This window comes from Lissotriton helveticus, chromosome 5_1 (genome assembly GCF_964261635.1).
Source record: "Lissotriton helveticus chromosome 5_1, aLisHel1.1, whole genome shotgun sequence".
In the NCBI taxonomy this organism is placed as follows: Eukaryota; Metazoa; Chordata; class Amphibia; order Caudata; family Salamandridae; genus Lissotriton; species Lissotriton helveticus.
Window position 1 is genome coordinate 669,713,894 of NC_136065.1, and position 14,261 is coordinate 669,728,154.

Genomic DNA, 14,261 nt, shown 5'->3' on the forward strand with positions numbered 1-14,261 from the left:
AAAATAAATCGAAATAATGTCGTTTTTATTTATAATGTGGAAGGGCAGCAGCAATTTGCAGCAATCGCCAAACAAATGGCAAAATAGAAAAATAAAATTAGGTCTGCTGGGGTGGGGGGGCTGCGAGTGGGTAAGAGCTAAGGAAAAGAAGCACAGGTGGAATGGAGCAAGCAACAAGGAGGGTGGGGCGTCGCACACAAAGAAGGGAAGAACACAAAGTTGAAGGTAGAAGCATACAGGCATACAGGCATACATAGCCCAGGGCAGGAGTGAAAAGAACACGAACGAGAGAGAGCAATACCGAATGTGGGGGAAGAGAAACACATGAGGGGGTCAGCGGGAAAACGCATGCACTTATATAGGGTGCCGAAGCAAAAAGTAACAATTAGTTCCCTAAACGTGAGCAGTGGAAGAACACAGATAAAGAGGGTATGCTTCAGGAGAGAGACCAACACAAGATGGACATGGCAAACCATTAAATAGGGAGTGAGCAAACAAGAGTGACAATAAATCCAACCACTGATAAGCAATGGATGTGCTTTAAGTCGGCTGGAAGTTCTTGCTAAGCTAACAATGGGTCCTTTGCAACCAGACAGCTTAAGCTCAATGGTAGGCTCAGCCTCACAAAGGCCTGGCCCTGTTAGGGTATAATGCACCGAGCTCTTATATTGTTTAAATATGGCATACTCTCCTTTAACCGATTCATTCACACAAATGAGCTTTAATGCGCTCTATATCAAGAGAGGTACAATGTTCTCCTGCTTGTCCCTTCCTGCTCTCTTGAACAGGAATCCCTGCATAGGCCCAATGCTACACTAAAATCTTTTGAGGCAGGTGCCTTACAGAGCCACTATCAGTGCTTAATTTGAGCCGGTGGTTGCCGGTTGGGCCTACCGGCCTCATTTTTGGGGGTCAGTGCCATCGTGCGTCAGACCGTTATACTCCGTTGAGAAATTACTATGTGTTCATTCATTCTGTTCTCGATTCGCCCGATTATTCTTTATTTCACCTTGGGTGTGTGTTAAGGGCTATGTAATTATAAACCTGATCCCTGTTGCTGGGCAACTCCTAGACAGTTCCACTAGCCATCAATGACAGCACAATAGCTTGTTTTCTGACTAGGGGACCTGGAGGAGTTGTGAGAGACAGTTTGAACGGAGCTGCTGAAGGGGCTGATGGTCTGTGTAGTCCTAACCGAATAAATACTTATAAAGGATCTTCACGTGTCTGGCTGTTCAACTTATCAGTGTGCCACCTGGAGACTCTGGGTGAAAGACACCACATCAGTGCTACAGTGCAATATACTATCCCACATGAAAATACTGTTATTTCTTCTGCAGTGTTACATCTTCAGATTGCCTGCAATCGCAAACAGTCTCCTCTATATTCCTAAAGCCATGAATGAAAAATTGATTTTGGCTTAAAACTAGTGACTGTTTAGTTCTCCTTCCTTTCTTTTGAATGACCCTGTACTTACCCTCTACCCTCTGCATGCCTCACTCTGAATGTAGCCTATCCCCTAAGCCGCACGCAGGTCTGCCTACTCTCTACTATTGTATTTCTGCAATTTGCCCACTCCTCACCTCACAGATCATAATCTCCTTTTTTATAAACTGAATCCGTGCAAATGAACAATAGCTAATCGGTTCTCACAAGTTTATTCATCCCATTGCATGCACTCACATTACCTCACATACTCACCACTAATGATCACGTCTAACTCCCACTAATTTAAGCGATTTAAAGGAAACTGGAGTAAATGCATGGAATGTTTTTTATAACACAACTCTAATCCAATAACCAGTAATAGCCATTACTAACTAACTACCAATACGCAACCATTAAGCAACAATATCTAATACCTTCAGCCTCACCAGAGGTTGTAAGTTCTATATAAATTAAATTAAAATACAATGTAATCAGTGTAATTATCATCAATCTTGTAATTCCAGTTGGATCAGTAACTCATGTTACCTGCCTCATCAAAATGAAGAGGCCACTCACAATGAGGGCTTAAATACAGTAAAGTTATTAAGATTATATTATTCAGAGAAAAGTGACATAGAAGGCAAGTTGATCATACCATAGCAGCATGATAGACTGGCCCGGAATTATTAGCTCTTGCCTATAGGCAGCTTTTAGCTGACTACTGTGAAAGACCTAATGTGCACAAAGCCTGTATTTACAGTGGGATCTGTGTAAACCCATGGGTTGCTATTGGTTGCCATTCTTGTCAATCTCCTTCAACATCTTATTTAATAGCTTTCCTCCCCTGGAGCATAGCCTTTTATCACCCATTTGATAAGATGAAATGTATCCTTCCACAGCATCACAACAGGAAACTATCTGTTTCTAAAAGTTCCAGCACTCCATGGGAGTGCACAGGTTTTCTTGCTCTCCTCCAGTGCTGCTTCCCCCTCACATCCCTGCCGCAATACTCTCCATGTGGCTCCACCCTCCCATGCTCATTTCTTACTTCTCCATCCCTCTTCATCCCTTTCGGCTTTTTTGTTATATAAAAATACCCTCCCGCTCATTTCCTCTGTTGCTCCCCACCAAGCAGCTCGCCAATGTTTACTTTCCCCACCTGCTCCATTGTTGCTCCCTGCCTATTGTTGCTTTTTTGTCACTTTTAGTAAGGTCCAGTAGTTGCAATTTGCTTCCAGATCACTCCTTTCTGAAGGAGTTGACTGGGTGTGAGTGTTTGATTGGTTCAGATGCTCTGTCCATCACCACCCCCTTTTGTACCGCTTTGTTCGCCATAAGTTGGCAAGATATGCTCAGACGTGAGTCCCTTGCTCACTTTGCCACTGGATTCAAGCAAGCCTGGCTGAAGACGGCTGAAATGCGAGAAACCGGTCCTAGGAAGCTTGTTTCCGGTCAAGGGAAGGCATGGCTTGGCAGTTCGGGTTGGACTGTTCCTATGACGCACAGGGTCAGGCTGATTTGCATATGGCCATGTCTGAACTGGGGTGGCAGAGTGGGCTAAAGAACAGTGATGGATTAAACCCAGATCTGTTGACTGGGTGTAAGTGTTTGATTGGTTCAGATGCTCTGTCCATCACCACCCCCTTTTGTACCGCTTTGTTTGCCATAAGTTGGCAGGGTATGCTCAGACGTGAGTCCCTTGCTCACTTTGCCACTGGATTCAAGCAAGCCTGGCTGAAGACGGCTGAAATGCCAGAAACCGGTCCTAGGAAGCTTGTTTCTGGACCATGGAAGGCATGGCTTGGCAGTTCGGGCTGGACTGTTCCCATGAGGCACAGGGTCAGACTGATTTGCATGTGGCCGTGTCTGAACTGGGGTGGCAGAGTGGGCTAAAGAACGGTGATGGATTAAATCCAGATCTGTTGACTGGGTGTGAGTGTTTAATTGGTTCAGATGCTCCGTCCATCACCACCCCCTTTTGTACTGCTTTGTTCGCCATAAGTTGGCAGGGTATGCTCAGACGTGAGTCCCTTGTTCACTTTGCCACTGGATTCAAGCAAGCCTGGCTGAAGACGGCTGAAATGCCAGAAACCGGTCCTAGGAAGCTTGTTTCCGGTCCAGGGAAGGCATGGCTTGGCAGTTCAGGCTGGACGGTTTCCATGAGGCACAGGGTCAGACTGATTTGCACATGGCCATGTCTGAACTGGGGTGGCAGAGTGGGCTAAAGAACGGTGATGGATTAAACCCAAATCTGTTGACTGGGTGTGAGTGTTTGATTGGTTCAGATGCTCCGTCCATCACCACCCCCTTTTGTACCGCAGGTTTTCTTGCTCTGCTCCTGTGCTGCTTCCCCCTCACATCCCTGCCGCAATACTCTCCATGTGGCTCCACCCTCCCATGTTCATTTGTTACTTCTCCACCCCTCTTTATCCCTTTCGGCTTTTGTGTTATATACAAAACCCCACCTGCTCATTTCCTCTGTTGCTCCCCACCAAGCAGCTTGCCAATGTTTACTTTCCCCACCTGCTCCATTGTTGCTCCCTGCCTATTGTTGCTTTTTTTGTCACTTTTGGTAAGGTCCAGTAGTTGCAATTTGCTTCCAGATCACACCTTTCTGAAAAAAATGCACTTTGGTACACTTTTCACATTTTTAAAATGGAATGAGCGTTTGCCACATTGGAACAGTAAATTCAAACAAAGACAAAATGACCGCTGTTTCAAGTGCTATGCCTTTATATATATGGTGATGTATATGCAAGTACTCGTCATCAGGCTGGGGCCGCCATAGTGGCATGGCATCGATGCATGGAAGCATGTTAACACATGAATGCATTCTTCTCATCATGCCCTTTTTCTTTTTTATAGATGCTGTTCCAGGTCTGTAAAAAAACATTTATACTCCATTTTGTCAATGCAGAACACCATTGGTAAAAGGTATTCGCAAAGCCAAAGGTTTGGGTCTCACCCTCCCAAGGCGAGGCCCGTTGGCTTTCCCGAATGTTTATTGCATTTTGCAAAGACAAACCCCCAAAACAGGGACTTGTTTTGGAAAACAAAATGTTGATACCTTTTATGTACTGGCAGTCTTCTCTCAGAGTGGAGAACATTGTTTTTTCACATTTTGTTATCTTTCCTTCTCGTCAGACTCGAGCTTGAAAAACAGCAGAGGAAGCTCTTCCCCAAACAGGATGGGGTATATCGTGTCATTGAGCCTGTGGTCCTGTGTCAGCCGACACAACATGAACATTTTCACAATGATGGAGCCAGTGAAGCTATGTTATCAAAAATAGTGGTTCGGCCATCTCTATATGAAGGAGAGAAGCCAAGAGGTGGGTGAATAGTGCATCTGCTGGGTTTTGGCAGATAGCCTCTTACCAACTGCCTCTAACATGCCCATACACGTTCAAATGCTCTGTTTCTACAAGAGTGCTGAGATAAGCTGGGGTCAGATGAAAAGTAATGGGAGGAAGCTAAGCTCTGGAGCACTCTGCTCCGGTCTCTCCGAGCTCATATGGGCTACACCTGACTCTGGCAACAAGTAAATAAGTGGCATTTAAACTTTTAGGAAATAATGAAGTGAATCACAGTTTTGTGGCTGAGAAGCTTTATCCTGCATGTGCTTAAGAAGTAACAAACATAACATACAAGAGTAGATTATCAACATCAACTGTATTGTCTAAGAACTCAAAAGGGTCCTGGTTGACTACCGCACTGAACCTGTGAAAAACCTTCATTTGTCTAGATTTATGTCTAACGAGTCACCTAAAAGTATCACAGGGCTATTCCTAAAGAGATAGCTGATTCAGCCAGGTGCAATACCTTATTGGACTAGGTAACACCTTCCGATTCTAGAAACACATATCACATTGTCTCTGACCTGTTCCTTTTGCTTATCCTACAGATTCCACTTGAAGGTGAAGAAAGTAGTTAGACGACTCCTTGTCGTTGTGTGTCTTCTTTTTCCAATTTCCTTTCTTTCCACCCTCTGAGCCACTCTCCCCTCCCCCGCTCCCACCCCTCTCCAATCCACTCCAATCCCAAAGGCACTTGATTTGGGAGTGATCACCATTTCTCCTGTGAACCATCCTGCTTATCACCCCCAATCCCTGGACACGATGTGCTTCCCTTCATCACTTCTGCTAGCACGACAAAGAAAGTAGCACAGGCTGACACATGCGTAATGAAATGCCGGTTATCTAGTACACAGCCATCTTGGATAGCATGGAGCGATAACCAAATTGCTGCTCCTGGTGCCTTTGTCAAACTCTTCACAAATAAACAATCACCAATGTGGCTAGCATAGTGTTGGGCTTCCGCTCTGCTGCATTTGTGCTGCATGGCTGCGCCCTAGTAGCCCTCTCCAGTCTCTGTGGGGCTTTCAGTACCCAAGTAGCCACTCGCCCCTCACCCCATGTCAGTGCTCCGTGTGCACAAAGCAGGGATCCCTAAGACATCTGTCCAACAGTACCCCTGCAGCACATGCTAATTGATCGTTAGGTGTAGGGATTGATAGGATATTTAATACTGTCCTGCTGATTAGCTAGTCAAATCACCTTCAGTACAGGCAGGACTAGCTCTTACACAACAGAAGAGAGACAAGTGAAAATGGAACCCGAAAGAGAAGAAGAACAAAGTAAATGTGCGCCAATATTCTGAACCATGAGGGCCATCCAGAATAAAGATCAGACCTCGCCTGTGGCCCGCCATTTTGAGGAGTATCACAAGAGTAATTGTGACCTCCTCAAATTCTTTGTCATTGACAAACTACCACCAATGCCAAGGGGAGGGGACAAAATCCGTAAATTGAGACAGTTGGAAAACAGGTATATCATCAATCTAGATACCCTGATCCCTGGTGGCCTTAATTCCAAAGAAGAAATTATATGGCATCTGGGTGACACGTAGACTATGTAGGACTACGTAGGGCATCCACAGTGTCTGTATGTATATATTGCTTTTCTGTAGTGTGCCTTTTGTACACAGTGGAATTCTGCTTACCTGAGTCTCTTGCAAGAATCTGTTTTTAATCATTAACTAATTTGGTTTATTGTTTATCACACGTTTGTATTTATTTTGGGAATTAATAGGGCACTGTTAGAAAGTCATACAATTTTAAAGTCATCAGTATAGGTGTTAAGATGTGATACTAGCATTGACAGGCAATTTTTGCTTTGTGTTTCCCCCCTTTCCTGCAGAGGGCTGCGGAGGAGTTTGATTGCTGAGAGACATTCTCAAGACTTTTGTAATTTGGACATTTGGCCGTGATATCTTCCCACTGGGGCAGTAGACTGTTCTCCTCTTTTCCTCTTCTGGTTTGCTTATGGTTTTTCCTTTTTCTACATTATAAATTTATAATTGACGATTTGCCTTGGAACCTTAACCCACTTGGGTTTTATTTTTGATCTATCAACACATTATGCACTGGCGCTATGCATATTGGTTCTAAGTGTTAGGCATATCCATGGAGAAATGAATTTTTTAATGGATACATTATTTAGAACACTGTGAGCAACCCGATAAATTCATGCATTAATGATGGGAACTTTCCAATTAATAGTGATATTGTTTTCCATGAATTTCGAGTCCCGCATCAAATAGGATATAAATATTTGAAGTATTATACTTCTGATCAGCAAACACAATATGATTGACATTATTTTCAATATGCGTTTTGCAATGTATTGCTATGTTCAAACACCACTATAAGATGGCCACCGTATTTTCATTTTATATTTTTTTGTCCCTTGTTTATGTTCTCACTGTGGCAATCACGTGTGTATTTGTGTTTTTTTGAAACTTTATGAATATGTGTTTAGAAACATCACTCAACTACCCGTGATCAATGCGACTGGTTCGCTGAAACGCGTTGGGCTGTTCCATGTACTGCGCTTTGGAACCGATGTGAATTAAAAGTAACTTGATAAGTACACCCGACTGCTGGATTAATTAATTGAGACGTGTTACCTGAATGGAGTGCATCGGCACAGTTCTTACTGTGCTTCGTGAACTACAATATTCTGAACCAGGCACATTTATTTATTTATTTATTTATTTATAAAGTTTTATATAGCGCGAACTTGATCCCGAAGGATATCAGAGCGCTTTACAATTTGAGGCAATTAAATAACTTCCCACGCTATTCCCCTATAAATCCACATCCCACTATGGAACTAAAAATGCAAAATTAGAACAAAAAAAATGTAATAACTACTAACATTTTTACACAGATAATAAAATTAAAAACAAATCTTATTTCAAAAATACATGCATCACACACATACAAAATAAATACAAACATAATTACATTAATACAAAATCAATGTTTTTAACATTAGAAGTCAACATTTACAGGATAAGTGTGTGGTAGTGGAAAAATATATTAGGTCTCTTTTGTACGGCTGAATTGTGTGTGAATATTATAGCTAGGGGACATAGTACAGTTCATTCATTGAGTCATGGGAATGGTTTACAAAGCATTTAAATATAGCATACGTACTTGATAGTTTTACTAATAAATATATCCAATTTATTTTCATCTCACAACAACACCGTTGGGTAAGGAACCGGATCCCATGTACTTTTGTGCTGATGTCAAAGCTACGAAATACCAGCCTCTTTGTTGCACGGTGTGTATTGCCAAGGTTCAGCACACAGCGGGTCTCCAATGCTGCCCATGAATGGCAACAAATTGCATTGCTCAGAGTAAATGAGGGCATGGTGTACGTATAAGAAATTCATTCAATACTCAGCAGTGCCCGTATACTTCTCAACATGCACAGCTGCCAGGTAAAGTTCAATAATCCAAGTCTTGAAAAGCATCTTACATCCACATGAACTGTGGATACGAGCTTGATGAAGCGACATGAGAATCTGGTGTACTTCCTTAATATCATCTCAAGAACATCGATGGTATCTAATATGTTGGCCTTAACATCGAGATGTATAGAACATTGTAGGATATAGCATCACAGGTTAGAATATCGTTTTTATTACTTTGTTTAACATATCGTTGTATTTAATACTGTTCTGTTCTATATTTTATTATATATAATATACCTATGTATAGTGCACAACCAGCCAGCTTCAAATGTCGAACCAGGCTTATGTTATGTTATGTTATGTTAATCAAATTTTTTTAGCGCACAGCTGCCCCAGCAAAGGGGCGTCCCGGCGCTATATCAAACAAGGTAACACAACAGACAGCAACTAGGAAATAAACAGGCTTTAATAGGGCAATGGGAAAAGATAAGTTTTAACTGCTTTCCTGAATGAAAAAAGATCTTCTAGAGATCGAATATGGACAGGAAGCGCGTTCCAGAGCTTGGAAGCCAGCACTCTGAACGATCGACCACCTAATCTGCATTTTTGGAAACGTGGGACAAGAGCTAGTTTCTGACCTGCAGAGCGCAGACTGCGTGAAGGGATGTACAGAGTCAAAAGATGCTGGAGGATGGTAGGGGTCTCAGTAATAAGAATTTTGAACGCAAAACACAGGGTCTTAAACTCTATGCGTCTGATTACTGGTAGCCAGTGCAGATTAGAGATTGTACTGCGGGCTGAACAGAAGCGAGGTAGACCCACCAGGACCCTGGCGGCCGCATTCTGTACCCGCTGGAGTCGCATAATCTCCGCCTGGTTGGCGCCTAAGAACAGCGAGCTAGCATAATCCAGTCTCGATAAAACACTAGCTTGGATCACCATCTGGCGTGTGGGGGCATCGAAAAATTTGAGGATAGGCCTCAAACCCCGCAGGATGCCGAAGCACATAGATGCTACCTTCTTAGTGTGACATGTGAAGGTTAGTTTGGAATCTAGCCACACACCGAGGTTTTTTAGCTCGGTAACAGGTTTTGGGGGGGGACCCAGTTCAGTAGGCCACCAACTCGCACCCCACAAATCAGGGCGGTTCCCAATTACCATCACTTCGGTTTTGAGGGCGTTAAGCTGTAAACAATTGGCTGTAAGCCAACTGGCAACAGCCCTCAAACCATCCGCGAAGTTAGATGCCAAAGGATCAGAGTCCCCATTGAGAAACACCGCCAACTGGGTATCATCGGCGTATGAAACCATTGTGAGAGGAGCAGAGCACCAGCTGGAGGAATGCACCATTGTGAAGGAACAGGTTACCAAAATAAAGTAATGCTCACTTAGCATCCAGAGCAGTGGACACAAAAAGTTTATTGCCAATGCATCTCAAAGAGTATAGTATACACCATATAATATCTATTTCTGATTTGATTTTTGTGTAATATTGTATTAGTATGCTTTTATTATTTTATAGTTCAGCTTTTGTAACTATTCTTTTAGTTGATTTTATTTTTTTGGCAATATATTTAAATATTTAATAATTAGTCTTTATTTATTTTTTTGCCGGTTGAATGAGAATTTGTCTAGCCTTCGTGCTGGTAAGTTCCAATTCTATTGAGGACTCGGAGGCGAGGATTATGCCTTCTTCCTTCGCTTTATTACTACACACAGCAGCAAGAAAAACATCAAACAACTACATTTCCCATCAACACTTGGGAAACAGAAAATTCTGAACATTAGTCTTTCGTTCTTGTCCGCACTCCGGCAGCTCCCATCATGCACCGCTGCTGTTTCCTCTTCCTCTTTCTTCGCGCGAAGCCCATGTTCCAGCATTCTCACGCATCCTGTTTGGGACCATCATTCCCAGCAAAAATCGCAATGTCAGATACCGACCATCTACTTAGCTCAACCAAAGTCACAGGGCAAGAGAAAACAGTGCAAAGCAATTACAGCCATAACAACATAAACCTTCCATTAAAGAGTTACTTACATTCCATACGGGGAGGGTCCACTTCCTGAAGTCATTGGGAGGGATAATCCTCGCCTCCGAGTCCTTAATAAAATTGGAATTTACCAGCACGAAGGCTAGGCAAATTCTCATTCTATGACAGGACCGGAGGCTTCGGATTATGCCGGTTCAAAGCTTATCGACAACTAGCCGAGCCACTTCCAACATTGGCTTGAAATGTAACCTCTTAAAGGTGGAATCTGACGAGCAATCGGCCGCTTGCATCAGATCCTCCAACCTAGCCCCAAGGGCAAATGCTTTAGAGGCCATCGCCCCTCTCGCTGAATGAGCACCGAATTGCTTGGTATCAATCCCCGCCTCCTGCATCACCCAACGCACCCACCTGGCGATTGTTGGGGAAGAAACTGCCTTATATGGTTTGCGTAGGGCAATGAGAAGTTGTCTTTCGCCAGGAGGGTGAGTGTCCTCAGTCATATTCTCGTAAGCACGGAGGCACTGCACTATACACAGTTTAGGGGAAACTGGAAAGGCCGGGTACGAAATGACCCGTGTGTGGGACTTAGTCCGCCTACTCACCGTGAAGGATACCCCGTCGGGGGAAAAACCCCTGGCAGAAATGTCAAGATCTCGTACGTCCGAGACCCTCCTGCAGGATATCAAGCACAAAAGCATTGCTAGCTTAGCTGTGAGTTCTTTACGAGAAAGAAATCTATTTAGCTGCCAAGCCAGAAATAAGTTCAGAACCCTGTTTACATCCCAAAGGACGGAATAACGTGGTTCGGGAGGCAGCGAGAGGCGGATCCCTCTCAGAAGTCTGCACACCAAGGGGTGCTCCCCAACCGGGGAACCCTGCACTAGGTCGTAACCAGCCGAGATTGCGGAACAGAAAGTATTGATTGACCGATAGGCAAGGCATCTTCCGCCAAACTGGCCAGGAAGTTCAGAATGTGGACTACATCTGCCCCCACGGGATCAAAACTCCGTCGCACACACCAGCGACACCATCTATGCCAGGCTAATCGGTATCTCCTGACTGTGCTATCCGCCCATGCCTTGGAGAGCAGATCCTCTGCTTTTCCAGAAAGGCCTGGGAGCGTCCAGCGACTCCGGAGATCCTCTAAGCCATCAGCTTCAGCGATCCCTCCTGGACCAACCGGTGGGGAGTCCCGTCCGGACTGAGCAGAATGTGAGGAGAGTGGGGGAGTAGGATTGGAAAATCCCAAGAAAGTTCCAGAAGAACCGGAAACCAAACTTGAGATCTCCACCATGGCGTGATCAACACCACCTCTGCCAACTGACAACGCAGCAACGCTGACACTCGCGTTATCATTGAAAACGGGCGAAGTGCATACCCCTTCTCGCCCGACCAATCCTGGAGGAAAGTGTCCGTTGCCTCCGCCAACGGATCCGGGCGCCAACTGAAGTACCTCGGGAGCTGATGATCCAGGCGTGACGCAAACAGGTCCACCGTGAAGGGATCCCACCTGGCCGCCAACAGAGCGAAGACCTGATGGTCCAGCTTCTACACGCTGGCATCCAAAAGGTGTTGGGAGTGCCAATCTGCCACTTCGTTCTGCCGACCTGGCAGATACTCTGCCGTGACCCACACCTGATGGTCCAGGCAAAAGTGCCAAAACTCCTGTGCAAGGTCCGCTAGCATTTTGGATCTGGTCCCCCCAGAAGATTGATATATCGGACCGCCGACATGTTGTCCATCCGTAGCAGGACACACGATTGCACTCTGTCCTTCGTCCAACACTGGACCGCAAAGGACCACGCTAGCAACTCCAAACAGTTGATATGTAAAGACTGCTCGTGGGCGGACCAGGCGCCACCTGTGGAAAATTCTCCGCACCTGGCCCCGCAACCAGACCGACTGGCGTCGGACTCGATAACTATATCCGGGCTGATCCAAAAATCGCATGGCCATTCCAGGCCTCTATGTGTGACAGCCAACACTGCATCTCGTCTCTCACTTCCTCCGAAAGAGGAATCAGCTGAGAGTATGTCAAGCCTTTCAGAAGATGATACGTCTTCAGGCACTGCATTGACTGATAATGAAGAGGGCCCGGGAATATGGCCTGAATCGAGGGTGACAGGAGACCCACCAAACGCGCCAAGTGGAGCAGAGATATAAGCGGCTTCGCCAAGGTCTGTCGTAGCTCGTGTCTGATCTTCGCCATCTTTCTGGCGGGAAGACTCAATGTGGAAGACACAGAGTCTATGTAGCACCCCAAAAAGGTGGCACACTGGACGGGAACCAGAAGGGACTTCTTCTCGTTGATAACAAAGCCCAGTCCCTGAAGGAGGTCGACTGTAACCTGCAGTTGGGACACCAGCCGCTCTGGACACTGGTCCATGAACAGCATGTCATCCAGGTACACGATCATCCTGATACCCCGTGCCCGCAAGGCCTCTACCGCCGGACGCAACACCTTTGTGAAGCACCACAGCACCGAGGAGAGCCCGAAGGGCAACGTGGTGAATTCGTAAACCTGACCGTCCCAATTGAACTGGAGGAAACGACGGTGAGGAGGAAAAATCGGACCCGCCAAATAGTCGTCTTTTAAGTCGAGCCTGACCATCCAATCGGACGGACGTAAAACATCCCTCAAGAAGTGAATCCCCTCCATTTTGAAATGGCGGTACATCAGCCACTCGTTGAAGTCCCTCAAATTGATGACCGGACGTCGGCCCCCGTCGACCTTGTCGACCAAAAAGAGGTTGCTGAGGAAACCCCCGGGATGCTCTCGCGCGCAACAGATCGCCCCTTTGAGGAGGAGGGCAGAAACCTCTTCGCGCACTAAGTCTGCATCTCGCTGTGAGAAAGTAATGGGGCAGGGACGCTGTAGCTGACAAGGACGACCATGGAACTACATCTGGAAGCCCTGGACCGTCTGCAGCACCCAAGCATCGCTTGTAAGGGAAACCCATTCCGGGAAAAACTGTTCCAAGCGCCCCCCTACCCGCAAACTCTCTGAGGGCAGTACACTCACCTCTTCCAGCAACCTGTTGCTGGCCTCTTTGGCCTCCTCGGCCACAGAATCTCTGTCCCCTGGTTTGGTAGAAATTGTTGAATCGGTTGTTGGTTTGAAACTGACCGTGGCCGGAGCTATGCCCCCGATCGGAGCTGTTGCCACGACCGAACGAGCGGCCCCTGCCACGTCCAGCCCTCTCAAAAACCCGAGGGGCAAAAACTTTCTTTATATTGGACTGTGCTTTGTCCAGAGAAGTAAACGTGGCCACAAATTTGCCAAGCTCCTTAATGAACGGGTCCAACAGCGCCAGCCTCAGAAGAGGCAAAGTCACCCAGCTTAGGGTCAATCTTGATCAACAGTGACCTCCTTCTCTCAGTAGAGAGGTCGCAATTTGCATTGCCAAGAAAAAAATGGCCCGCTGCGCCCAATTGGAAAGGACCTCCGGGGATATAAGATCCCCCGAGACCTTGGCCTCTTCGGCCATGTCCAGAATCTTGGTCATGGAACCTACCGCATCTAACAGCTTGTCCTGGCAGGTACGCCAGGACCTGTCTATACCCTTCCTAGGATCCTTGACAAATGTAGCCAAAAATGTCGCCATCTTCGGGTCGATATCTGGGGTCATCGCCACCTTACCATCTAAGGTGGGGCGAGGACACTCCGCTCTAAGGTGACTGCGGGCATCCTTATCCACAGGTTTTCGCAAACGGTTCGCCACATATTGGGCCACCTTCTTCCCGGGGACCCAGTCTGAAGACAGGGGGTGGACAATATCATCCGGGTCCAACATGTCCGAAGGACCCGCGGAGGAGGCAGCTTGGGACGGAAGCCACAACCTAGAGGAACAGGCCTCCTCGTCCGTATCCGGAGAATCCCCATCCTCCTGTGGCTCCAGGGACATTGTGCGTGGGGTCGGGGGAGGCACCTCAACTGGGGGCACAGGGATGGGCTGGGACCTCTCGTGCGCCATAAAGGCGCTTTTAACTCTAGTAAAAGCCTCTGAGTCAACCCCTTCAGTACACGTTTTTTTATTAGGAGGGGGGAGGGTGAAGGCGCTGGGGCCAGGGCCGGCGCGGGAA